Source organism: Coregonus lavaretus (genome assembly GCF_964263955.1).
Source record: "Coregonus lavaretus genome assembly, contig: HAP1_SCAFFOLD_392, whole genome shotgun sequence".
NCBI classification, from domain to species: Eukaryota; Metazoa; Chordata; class Actinopteri; order Salmoniformes; family Salmonidae; genus Coregonus; species Coregonus lavaretus.
This window is the reverse complement of record NW_028158870.1, coordinates 215001-227500: the sequence shown is the minus strand read 5'-3', so window position 1 is coordinate 227500 and position 12500 is coordinate 215001.

Here is a 12500-nt window from a genome sequence, read left to right as displayed (position 1 = left end):
ACTCTGAAAGGGACACAGAAACGTATCCACTTTATGACACAGACTGAAGAAGCTCAAACCTTGCTTACATTTCCAAGATATATATATATATATATATATATATATATATATATATATATTTGAGTCTTGTGGGGGTGGAAGAGGGCATATCCTATGTTGACTTATGACAAGTTCATGGACTAGGGCCCTATAAAATAGGCTTTGCGGACCGAATCACGGAATCCAGACATTAAACCCAAATTCAACAATATTCAAACATTTATTGAACTTAGTAGGAAATCAACTAAATCTATTCAACTTGTTAGAAAACGCATTCATTTGCCCAAGCCAATCATAAGACATGAACAAAATGCATCAGTGATTGGTATTTCCATGAACTTTCTGAAAGGGCACAGGAATGCCCCTGTCTGTGTGCATGTGTGCGGTGCGCGCGTATGTCTACACTTTGTGTAGCCGTTAGCGATGATGCTAATGATAACCTTCTTCTGGTAGGGAAGGAATGGCTTTCCCCCAAAACCTTCGCAAGTAAATGTTAACTACAAAGTAGCCTATGCCTGCCTGGCAGAATTATACCGTGATCATTTGCATCACTCCAGTGGCCATTTGTCCTACAGCAACACCGCTTAACCAAACAAAGGTCTCTTCCTGGTGCACGCTTGCATTTAAGGGTAACTACACCCCAAAATCTAAATGTCTTCCATTTTTCCCAGACCTCAAAAATGGTCACCTGATAGGGTTTAAACATTGTTGTGGACATAGAACATCCAATTGTGCTGTTTTGCTATTAAAAAGGTGTACTTTTGAGAGCGAAAACCTGCCAAAACAGGGACAAACGGTCAACGGGGAAATCTAAACGGAGAAAAGGGAACTTGGGAATTAACGGAATCAGGCAAAACATTGAAGGGATTTTATAGTGCCCTAATGGACTACAGACATTGACAGTCTCCTAGACTAAAAACAAAGGCTGTATGTACTGCCTACATTTTGAGGGAAACGCAATGTCCATTATTTGATTTGATCAGGGCAGGGCAGGGCAGGGCAGCACACACAAACTGCATTTAGTCCAATAACAATCCATGATATTATTAGGGTGATAAATAAAAGGCAATTGCTCCATGACACAAGAGCACGCTCTACTGGGACAAAAAGCTTACAGCACCTGGTATTCCCAGGCGGTCTTCCATCCAAGTACTAACCAGGCCCGACCCTGCTTAGCTTCCAAGATCGGACGAGATCGGGCGTATTCAGGCTGGTATGGCCGTAAGCGAGGGAACAACTCTTGGTACACTATATAAAGTCAATGTGTCACTCACTCTGAACGAGACACAGAAAAGTATCCACTTTATGACACAGACTGAAGAAGCTCAAACATTGCTTACATTTCCAAGATATATATATATATATATATATATATTTGAGTCTTGTGGGGGGGGGGGCATATCCTATGTTGACTTATGACAAGTTCATGGACTAGGGCCCTATAAAATAGGCGTTGCGGACCGAATCACCGAATCCAGACATTAAACCCAAATTCAACAATATTCAAACATTTATTGAACTTAGTAGGAAATCAACTAAATCTATTCAACTTGTTAGAAAACGCATTCATTTGCCCAAGCCAATCATAAGACATGAACAAAATGCATCAGTGATTGGTATTTCCATGAACTTTCTGAAAGGGCACAGGAATGCCCCTGTCTGTGTGCATGTGTGCGGTGCGCGCGTATGTCTACACTTTGTGTAGCCGTTAGCGATGATGCTAATGATAACCTTCTTCTGGTAGGGAAGGAATGGCTTTCCCCCAAAACCTTCGCAAGTAAATGTTAACTACAAAGTAGCCTATGCCTGCCTGGCAGAATTATACCGTGATCATTTGCATCACTCCAGTGGCCATTTGTCCTACAGCAACACCGCTTAACCAAACAAAGGTCTCTTCCTGGTGCACGCTTGCATTTAAGGGTAACTACACCCCAAAATCTAAATGTCTTCCATTTTTCCCAGACCTCAAAAATGGTCACCTGATAGGGTTTAAACATTGTTGTGGACATAGAACATCCAATTGTGCTGTTTTGCTATTAAAAAGGTGTACTTTTGAGAGCGAAAACCTGCCAAAACAGGGACAAACGGTCAACGGGGAAATCTAAACGGAGAAAAGGGAACTTGGGAATTAACGGAATCAGGCAAAACATTGAAGGGATTTTATAGTGCCCTAATGGACTACAGACATTGACAGTCTCCTAGACTAAAAACAAAGGCTGTATGTACTGCCTACATTTTGAGGGAAACGCAATGTCCATTATTTGATTTGATCAGGGCAGGGCAGGGCAGGGCAGGGCAGGGCAGGGCAGGGCAGGGCAGGGCAGCACACACAAACTGCATTTAGTCCAATAACAATCCATGATATTATTAGGGTGATAAATAAAAGGCAATTGCTCCATGACACAAGAGCACGCTCTACTGGGACAAAAAGCTTACAGCACCTGGTATTCCCAGGCGGTCTCCCATCCAAGTACTAACCAGGCCCGACCCTGCTTAGCTTCCGAGATCGGACGAGATCGGGCGTATTCAGGCTGGTATGGCCGTAAGCGAGGGAACAACTCTTGGTACACTATATAAAGTCAATGTGTCACTCACTCTGAAAGGGACACAGAAACGTATCCACTTTATGACACAGACTGAAGAAGCTCAAACCTTGCTTACATTTCCAAGATATATATATATATATATATATATATATATATATATATATATTTGAGTCTTGTGGGGGTGGAAGAGGGCATATCCTATGTTGACTTATGACAAGTTCATGGACTAGGGCCCTATAAAATAGGCTTTGCGGACCGAATCACGGAATCCAGACATTAAACCCAAATTCAACAATATTCAAACATTTATTGAACTTAGTAGGAAATCAACTAAATCTATTCAACTTGTTAGAAAACGCATTCATTTGCCCAAGCCAATCATAAGACATGAACAAAATGCATCAGTGATTGGTATTTCCATGAACTTTCTGAAAGGGCACAGGAATGCCCCTGTCTGTGTGCATGTGTGCGGTGCGCGCGTATGTCTACACTTTGTGTAGCCGTTAGCGATGATGCTAATGATAACCTTCTTCTGGTAGGGAAGGAATGGCTTTCCCCCAAAACCTTCGCAAGTAAATGTTAACTACAAAGTAGCCTATGCCTGCCTGGCAGAATTATACCGTGATCATTTGCATCACTCCAGTGGCCATTTGTCCTACAGCAACACCGCTTAACCAAACAAAGGTCTCTTCCTGGTGCACGCTTGCATTTAAGGGTAACTACACCCCAAAATCTAAATGTCTTCCATTTTTCCCAGACCTCAAAAATGGTCACCTGATAGGGTTTAAACATTGTTGTGGACATAGAACATCCAATTGTGCTGTTTTGCTATTAAAAAGGTGTACTTTTGAGAGCGAAAACCTGCCAAAACAGGGACAAACGGTCAACGGGGAAATCTAAACGGAGAAAAGGGAACTTGGGAATTAACGGAATCAGGCAAAACATTGAAGGGATTTTATAGTGCCCTAATGGACTACAGACATTGACAGTCTCCTAGACTAAAAACAAAGGCTGTATGTACTGCCTACATTTTGAGGGAAACGCAATGTCCATTATTTGATTTGATCAGGGCAGGGCAGGGCAGGGCAGCACACACAAACTGCATTTAGTCCAATAACAATCCATGATATTATTAGGGTGATAAATAAAAGGCAATTGCTCCATGACACAAGAGCACGCTCTACTGGGACAAAAAGCTTACAGCACCTGGTATTCCCAGGCGGTCTTCCATCCAAGTACTAACCAGGCCCGACCCTGCTTAGCTTCCAAGATCGGACGAGATCGGGCGTATTCAGGCTGGTATGGCCGTAAGCGAGGGAACAACTCTTGGTACACTATATAAAGTCAATGTGTCACTCACTCTGAACGAGACACAGAAAAGTATCCACTTTATGACACAGACTGAAGAAGCTCAAACATTGCTTACATTTCCAAGATATATATATATATATATATATATATTTGAGTCTTGTGGGGGGGGGGGCATATCCTATGTTGACTTATGACAAGTTCATGGACTAGGGCCCTATAAAATAGGCGTTGCGGACCGAATCACCGAATCCAGACATTAAACCCAAATTCAACAATATTCAAACATTTATTGAACTTAGTAGGAAATCAACTAAATCTATTCAACTTGTTAGAAAACGCATTCATTTGCCCAAGCCAATCATAAGACATGAACAAAATGCATCAGTGATTGGTATTTCCATGAACTTTCTGAAAGGGCACAGGAATGCCCCTGTCTGTGTGCATGTGTGCGGTGCGCGCGTATGTCTACACTTTGTGTAGCCGTTAGCGATGATGCTAATGATAACCTTCTTCTGGTAGGGAAGGAATGGCTTTCCCCCAAAACCTTCGCAAGTAAATGTTAACTACAAAGTAGCCTATGCCTGCCTGGCAGAATTATACCGTGATCATTTGCATCACTCCAGTGGCCATTTGTCCTACAGCAACACCGCTTAACCAAACAAAGGTCTCTTCCTGGTGCACGCTTGCATTTAAGGGTAACTACACCCCAAAATCTAAATGTCTTCCATTTTTCCCAGACCTCAAAAATGGTCACCTGATAGGGTTTAAACATTGTTGTGGACATAGAACATCCAATTGTGCTGTTTTGCTATTAAAAAGGTGTACTTTTGAGAGCGAAAACCTGCCAAAACAGGGACAAACGGTCAACGGGGAAATCTAAACGGAGAAAAGGGAACTTGGGAATTAACGGAATCAGGCAAAACATTGAAGGGATTTTATAGTGCCCTAATGGACTACAGACATTGACAGTCTCCTAGACTAAAAACAAAGGCTGTATGTACTGCCTACATTTTGAGGGAAACGCAATGTCCATTATTTGATTTGATCAGGGCAGGGCAGGGCAGGGCAGCACACACAAACTGCATTTAGTCCAATAACAATCCATGATATTATTAGGGTGATAAATAAAAGGCAATTGCTCCATGACACAAGAGCACGCTCTACTGGGACAAAAAGCTTACAGCACCTGGTATTCCCAGGCGGTCTTCCATCCAAGTACTAACCAGGCCCGACCCTGCTTAGCTTCCAAGATCGGACGAGATTGGGCATATTCAGGCTGGTATGGCCGTAAGCGAGGGATCAACTCTTGGTACACTATATAAAGTCAATGTGTCACTCACTCTGAACGAGACACAGAAAAGTATCCACTTTATGACACAGACTGAAGAAGCTCAAACATTGCTTACATTTCCAAGATATATATATATATATATATATATATATATATATATATTTGAGTCTTGTGGGGGGGGGGGGAAGAGGGCATATCCTATGTTGACTTATGACAAGTTCATGGACTAGGGCCCTATAAAATAGGCGTTGCGGACCGAATCACGGAATCCAGACATTAAACCCAAATTCAACAATATTCAAACATTTATTGAACTTAGTAGGAAATCAACTAAATCTATTCAACTTGTTAGAAAACGCATTCATTTGCCCAAGCCAATCATAAGACATGAACAAAATGCATCAGTGATTGGTATTTCCATGAACTTTCTGAAAGGGCACAGGAATGCCCCTGTCTGTGTGCATGTGTGCGGTGCGCGCGTATGTCTACACTTTGTGTAGCCGTTAGCGATGATGCTAATGATAACCTTCTTCTGGTAGGGAAGGAATGGCTTTCCCCCAAAACCTTCGCAAGTAAATGTTAACTACAAAGTAGCCTATGCCTGCCTGACAGAATTATACCGTGATCATTTGCATCACTCCAGTGGCCATTTGTCCTACAGCAACACCGCTTAACCAAACAAAGGTCTCTTCCTGATGCACGCTTGCATTTAAGGGTAACTACACCCCAAAATCTAAATGTCTTCCATTTTTCCCAGACCTCAAAAATGGTCACCTGATAGGGTTTAAACATTGTTGTGGACATAGAACATCCAATTGTGCTGTTTTGCTATTAAAAAGGTGTACTTTTCAGAGCGAAAACCTGCCAAAACAGGGACAAACGGTCAACGGGGAAATCTAAACGGAGAAAAGGGAACTTGGGAATTAACGGAATCAGGCAAAACATTGAAGGGATTTTATAGTGCCCTAATGGACTACAGACATTGACAGTCTCCTAGACTAAAAACAAAGGCTGTATGTACTGCCTACATTTTGAGGGAAACGCAATGTCCATTATTTGATTTGATCAGGGCAGGGCAGGGCAGGGCAGGGCAGGGCAGGGCAGGGCAGGGCAGGGCAGCACACACAAACTGCATTTAGTCCAATAACAATCCATGATATTATTAGGGTGATAAATAAAAGGCAATTGCTCCATGACACAAGAGCACGCTCTACTGGGACAAAAAGCTTACAGCACCTGGTATTCCCAGGCGGTCTCCCATCCAAGTACTAACCAGGCCCGACCCTGCTTAGCTTCCGAGATCGGACGAGATCGGGCGTATTTTTTTATTATTTTTTTTATTTATTTTTTTTTTATTATTATTATCAAAAAATTCAATTTTTTACAATATTTACAGTACAATATTACAAAGAACAATACAGAAGACACTAGCCTAACATAGGCAGGTGAACAATTCACCCCCTATCAAATCAAAGAACCCAAAGAAATAAAAATACAAAAAAAAACTATTATACAAAAAAAAACAGACATGACTAAGACATAACAAATTCCACCCACAAAATAGGCAGATAAAAGCCACCCCCTATCAAATAAAAAAAACAAAGAAAATATTCAAAATAATTCTTTCAAAAATTATAAGTGATTCCTCCACCATCCACCTTTGCAATCAACCCACACCCCTCAACAAAATGTTCATCAAAATCTTCCATCCCATAATTAAACAACATATCCATGTGTTTACTAAACAGTGATATAAAAATACCCCACACCTTCACCCTCTTCCTGTCAAAAAAACCATAATTCCTCCTACAAAAAATAGCATACCTCACAAAACTCAAAACAATATTCAACAAGCACACATTAACACCATCACATTTACCAGACACTCCAAATAACACAAGTTCCTCCCACACATACTTTTTCAAGAAATCACCCCCCCAGTTTTTACTTAACATTTCCTTAACTTTACAAAACATATCTTTTAATTCCTCACATTCTATAAACAAATGCATAAGCGTTTCTGGGAAACATCCACATATATCGCATTCCCTTTTTACTTCACAATTAATTTGATGTAACACCACCTTTGTAAATATTCTATTGTGTCTTAACTTAAAATCATTATTTTCACACTCCTTACTATTATATTTTACATTTAAATTTTCCCATATCTTTTTTTCATCCAATTCTGGAAAAACTGTTTTCCAAAATTTTTCAGCAGCCGGCCTTCTATAACATTTTCCTACCATTATTCTATACAATATTTTCACTGGTATAGTAGATAAATGTACTTTCTTCTCACTGCTACCAATGAACAAATTAGGAAATACAAACAGATTTTCTCTTTCAACCTCACTATTTATTAAATCCACCCATGCGCTTGGTATGCTATTCTTTATCTTGTCATACATATTATTCACTGTTCCCCTTCCCACCTCTTCATCCCATTCCTTGATAATATCAAAAATAGCTTCTTCAGGTAAAAACCCTGGAATTACCTCATAGGTATAATCTTTTATTTGTCGTAGACCTGCACTCCTAAATACTTTATTATACAAAACTTGTTCTTTGTTCTTGATTTTCTCATTCAGAAATATAGGTTGATTCATAATCAGGTCAATATGACCACATTCATAATATACATTAGGCAACAACTCTGCCCATGCATTTAGCACCTCTTTATAAAAATCTGGTACCTTTTCAAACATTTTCCTTTTAAGCCCCATCAATAAACCATTATCTCCACATCCACCACTCTCCTCTAAGTAGACCTTAAAGAAGTGTTTCCAGCCATAATCTTCACTGTCATACAAATATTTCTTTACTGTTTTTATCCTAATAGCTTTTCTTTTGACATCTAAATCTACAAGTTTTAAACCTCCATCCACATAGTCAGCTATCAATGTTTTCTGAGATATTCTAACACCTTTACCATCCCATATAAAATTAGACACCACCTTATTTAATTCATTTAGCACCCACTCAGGCATGTCCAGGACTCCCAAAACATACACAAATTTAGATAATACCAAAGCATTTGCAACAATTACTTTACCTTTTAACCTTAATTTTCTATTTTTCCAGAAATTTAACGTTAGCTTGACTTTATTAAGGATCCCAGTCCAAGTTATATATTTTGCCTCTTTCTCCTTTACACCAATGTTTACTCCCAGCACTTTAATAAAATCCCTTGCTATCTTAAATGGAATCTCACACTTATTTTCCTCGATATCCCCAACAAACATTATTTCAGTCTTCTCTATATTAACTTTAGCGCCCGATGCCTTACCATATATATCTATGATTCTCATAATGCTTCCAATGCTTCCTATATCTTTCACAGTGCAAGTAGTGTCATCAGCGTACTGATGTACAACACTGATACCACCACCTGGGATTCCGACACCCCTTACCTCTTTATTACTATTTATTAAAGTAGCTAACGGTTCTGTAGAAATACTGTACAACAGAGCTGACAAAGGACAGCCCTGCCTTACTGACCTCTCTACAGGAAAAGTATCTGTTACCACTCCGTTACATTTGACACAACTTTTAGCCCCGCTGTACAACAGGTTGATCCAAGCTACAAACTTTGGCCCAAAACCAAACCTCTCCATAGTCTGTAATAGGAAGCTATGCTCCACTCTATCAAAGGCTTTGTTAAAATCCAAACTTAATACTATACCGCCTTCATTTTTCATTTGATTAACAACATCTCTAATTGTACAAATTACATCTGCAACATCTCTTCCAGGTATACCGTAGGCTTGTGTTGATGCAATAATACTCCCAATCACCTTTTTCATCCTATTCGCTAACACTTTAGTCAATATCTTATAATCGGAATTTAGAAGACTAATAGGCCTATAATTTTCTAACTTGAATCTACTGCCCCTATTCTTGAATAAAATCGTTAGCATACCAGTTGACATAGACTCAGGGATTTCCTTATTCTCTTCCATATAATGAAACACCTTCCCTAAAATGGGTGCCAAAATATCTACAAAGACTTTATAGAACTCATTTGTTAAACCATCCAAACCCGGACTTTTATTGCCTTGAGTGTTAACAATTGCTGCCTTGATTTCCATAATCGAAATCTCTTCATCACACATCATTCTATCTACCTGAGATACTTTGGCACTAATTGTATCCAGCACTTTTTCAACACATACTTTATCTACATCATTCTTTTTGTAAAGATTTCTGTAAAAGGATTCAACTGTATCTAAGATCTCAACAAAATCGTTTACCTTTACACCTTTTTCATTTTCCAACTCTACAATGTAACTCTTAGTTTGTTTTCTTTTTTCAAGCCCCAAAAAAAAGGATGTACATTTCTCTCCCTCCAAAGCGTACTGTGCCCTACTCCTAACAATAGCACCCAAACATTTCTTTTTTTCATAACGACCCAGCTCTGCATGGATTTTCAAATAATTCACAACATCATAGTCTGGATCAGTATCAGCCTTTTCAAGTTCATGCAACATCCTATTTCTAAGCATTGTTTCTTTCTGCTTATCTAACCGGTTGTGATTTCTAGCATACCTAATACTCCTGTTTTTTACTTTTCCTTTCACTTCCTCCCACCATAAACACACATTCTCTTTTAACAGTACATTAGACATTTCATCATTAATACATTCAACAATTTCATTTCTATATCCTTCCTCCTTTAACAGACTGGCATTTAAACACCAGACACCTCCCCCTCTCCTCTCCACACCAAAACCCATTTGAAATGACATTACTGCGTGATCACTATATGCTGTAAAGTTATATGACATCTTCTTAACATGCTGCACCAATTCTTGTTTTGCTAGACATAAATCAATTCTGCTTTGTTTTAATTCCTTTAGCACCACCTGCCTTCTAGAAAACACTCTTCTGTTTGGATTTTCAGCCCTCCATATATCTACTAGATTCTCCTCATTCATAAGTTTCCATAATGCATTTCTAGAAGAGTCATATCTGAATCTAGCACAACTAGAGGCATCCATTCTACTACACCTCACATTAAAGTCTCCTATCAATATACAGTTTTCTGAGCACAGTGTTTTTAAGTTGTGAAACATTTCTCTCCTTTCAGATTCAATGTTTGAAGCATAAACATTGATTAAACGAAAAACTACATTTTGCACTTCAAATTCAATTGCAATAAGTCTGCCATCATTGTCAGCATATATTTGTTTTACATTTTGAACCACATCGTTTTTTATCAAAATAGCCACACCACATGTTTTATCACTTCCATGACTACAAAAAATTAAATCAGACCATTTACTCTTAATCTCCTGTATTTTGGAATCTGTCCAATTGGTCTCTTGAAAACACAACATGTCTGCCTTAACAGACACTAAAACCTGCTCAAATTTGCTCATGTTTCTCAAACTGTTACCATTTAGGGATGCGACTGTAATCATTAGTAATGTGTGCAGAGGTATAATCAGAGCAAAACAAGTCCTTTCAAAACCTACTTTTTCTTTTTTCCAAATCCCATCATCTCCCTAGTTTTCGACAATGACCTCTTATTTTTTGCAAACAACTGATGATCCTCACTATCTATTTCATCCTCCGTCTCCTGATTTGGAGCGGCAGGGAAGCCTTTTGAAAAGTGCGCTTTAACAGTGCCAGTGACTTCAGTGGACCCAGCTCGCTCTTTGGTGTCATTTTTACACACGCTTGAAACTGGCTCAGGCACCTGAGAAGCACCTTGCACCATCTCTACCTGTGTATGTATTTCACCCATCATGTGCTGCTGTTCCACCTTGTCAGCAGCAGAGACCAAAACTGCGTCTCGTGTTTTGCCAGAAGACATTACAGGCTCTTCAGGCATATCTGCCACTGTCTCTGAAGTCACACTCCCCATGTCACTCTCTTTTTCTCCTTCCATAAACACACTCCCCTCCTCTTCCTCAGAAGTGAGGTCCATTGTTTGCAAAAGTAAGTGATCTTTTCCCTTCTTACAGCTACATCTAACTTTCGGTCTGTCACACATTTCACACACATTACCTATGTTCAAACATTCTCTGGCATAATGCCCTTGTTCACTACATTTATGGCAAGTGAATTCTGGACATTCCTTAAGTATGTGCCCCGGCTGAATACATAGTCTACATACCTTCACTTGATTGTCATGGATTACACGAAAATATTCAAATCCCTCGACAGTGTTAAATTTGGTAGAATATGGCAAGGATTGCACATTGTCTGTGAACTTCACCTTGCAAAATCTCGTCCCGTCCACAATGTCTGTTCCTGGCCACATCCTCCTCTTGATTGGCGTGGTCGCCTTCACTTTCCAGCCTCTTAGTTTCTCATATATCTCTCCATCTGTAATGTATGCAGGCAAGTTCAAAAAGGACACCACAAGCTCATCGTTCCCTAGCTCTTTAGCCATGATTTGACAGTTCTTTATCTTTAGCCCGTCCATTAGTCTTTCTTTTCCCTTTACATGAGACATTGTTATTTCATACTTATTTCCGTCTCTCATTCTACATCCAAGTATTGTTCCACAAACTTCCCTTATTCCTCTCAGCAATTCCATCGTTGTTATTTTCCCTTCTCCAATTATTTCCACGTTCACCGTCAGTTCCTTCTCATACTTTCTTTTCTTCAGTTCTTCATTTGAAATTCTGATTTCACTGTTGTCCTTTCTCGTCGTCGTTTGTATTCTTGATGTTGACGCCATGTTGTCCATCCGGTTATTTTAATCAATATCCCCCAAACAGCTCACGCCGATGGGGGATAATAACAAAAAAGTTTCAAAGAAAATCAACTACAATCACACACAAACTTTCAAACTTATAAATCAAAAAAACCTCCAAACAAACGATATCCTCTCTCAAGCACTCAGACACCTGCCGCTCATCCACTTCCTGAAATTCCAAAAAGGGGCGTATTCAGGCTGGTATGGCCGTAAGCGAGGGAACAACTCTTGGTACACCATATAAAGTCAATGTGTCACTCACTCTGAACGAGACACAGAAAAGTATCCACTTTATGACACAGACTGAAGAAGCTCAAACCTTGCTTACATTTCCAAGATATATATATATATATATATATTTGAGTCTTGTGGGGGGGGGGGGGGAAGAGGGCATATCCTATGTTGACTTATGACAAGTTCATGGACTAGGGCCCTATAAAATAGGCGTTGCAGACCGAATCACGGAATCCAGACATTAAACCCAAATTCAACAATATTCAAACATTTATTGAACTTAGTAGGAAATCAACTAAATCTATTCAACTTGTTAGAAAACGCATTCATTTGCCCAAGCCAATCATAAGACATGAACAAAATGCATCAG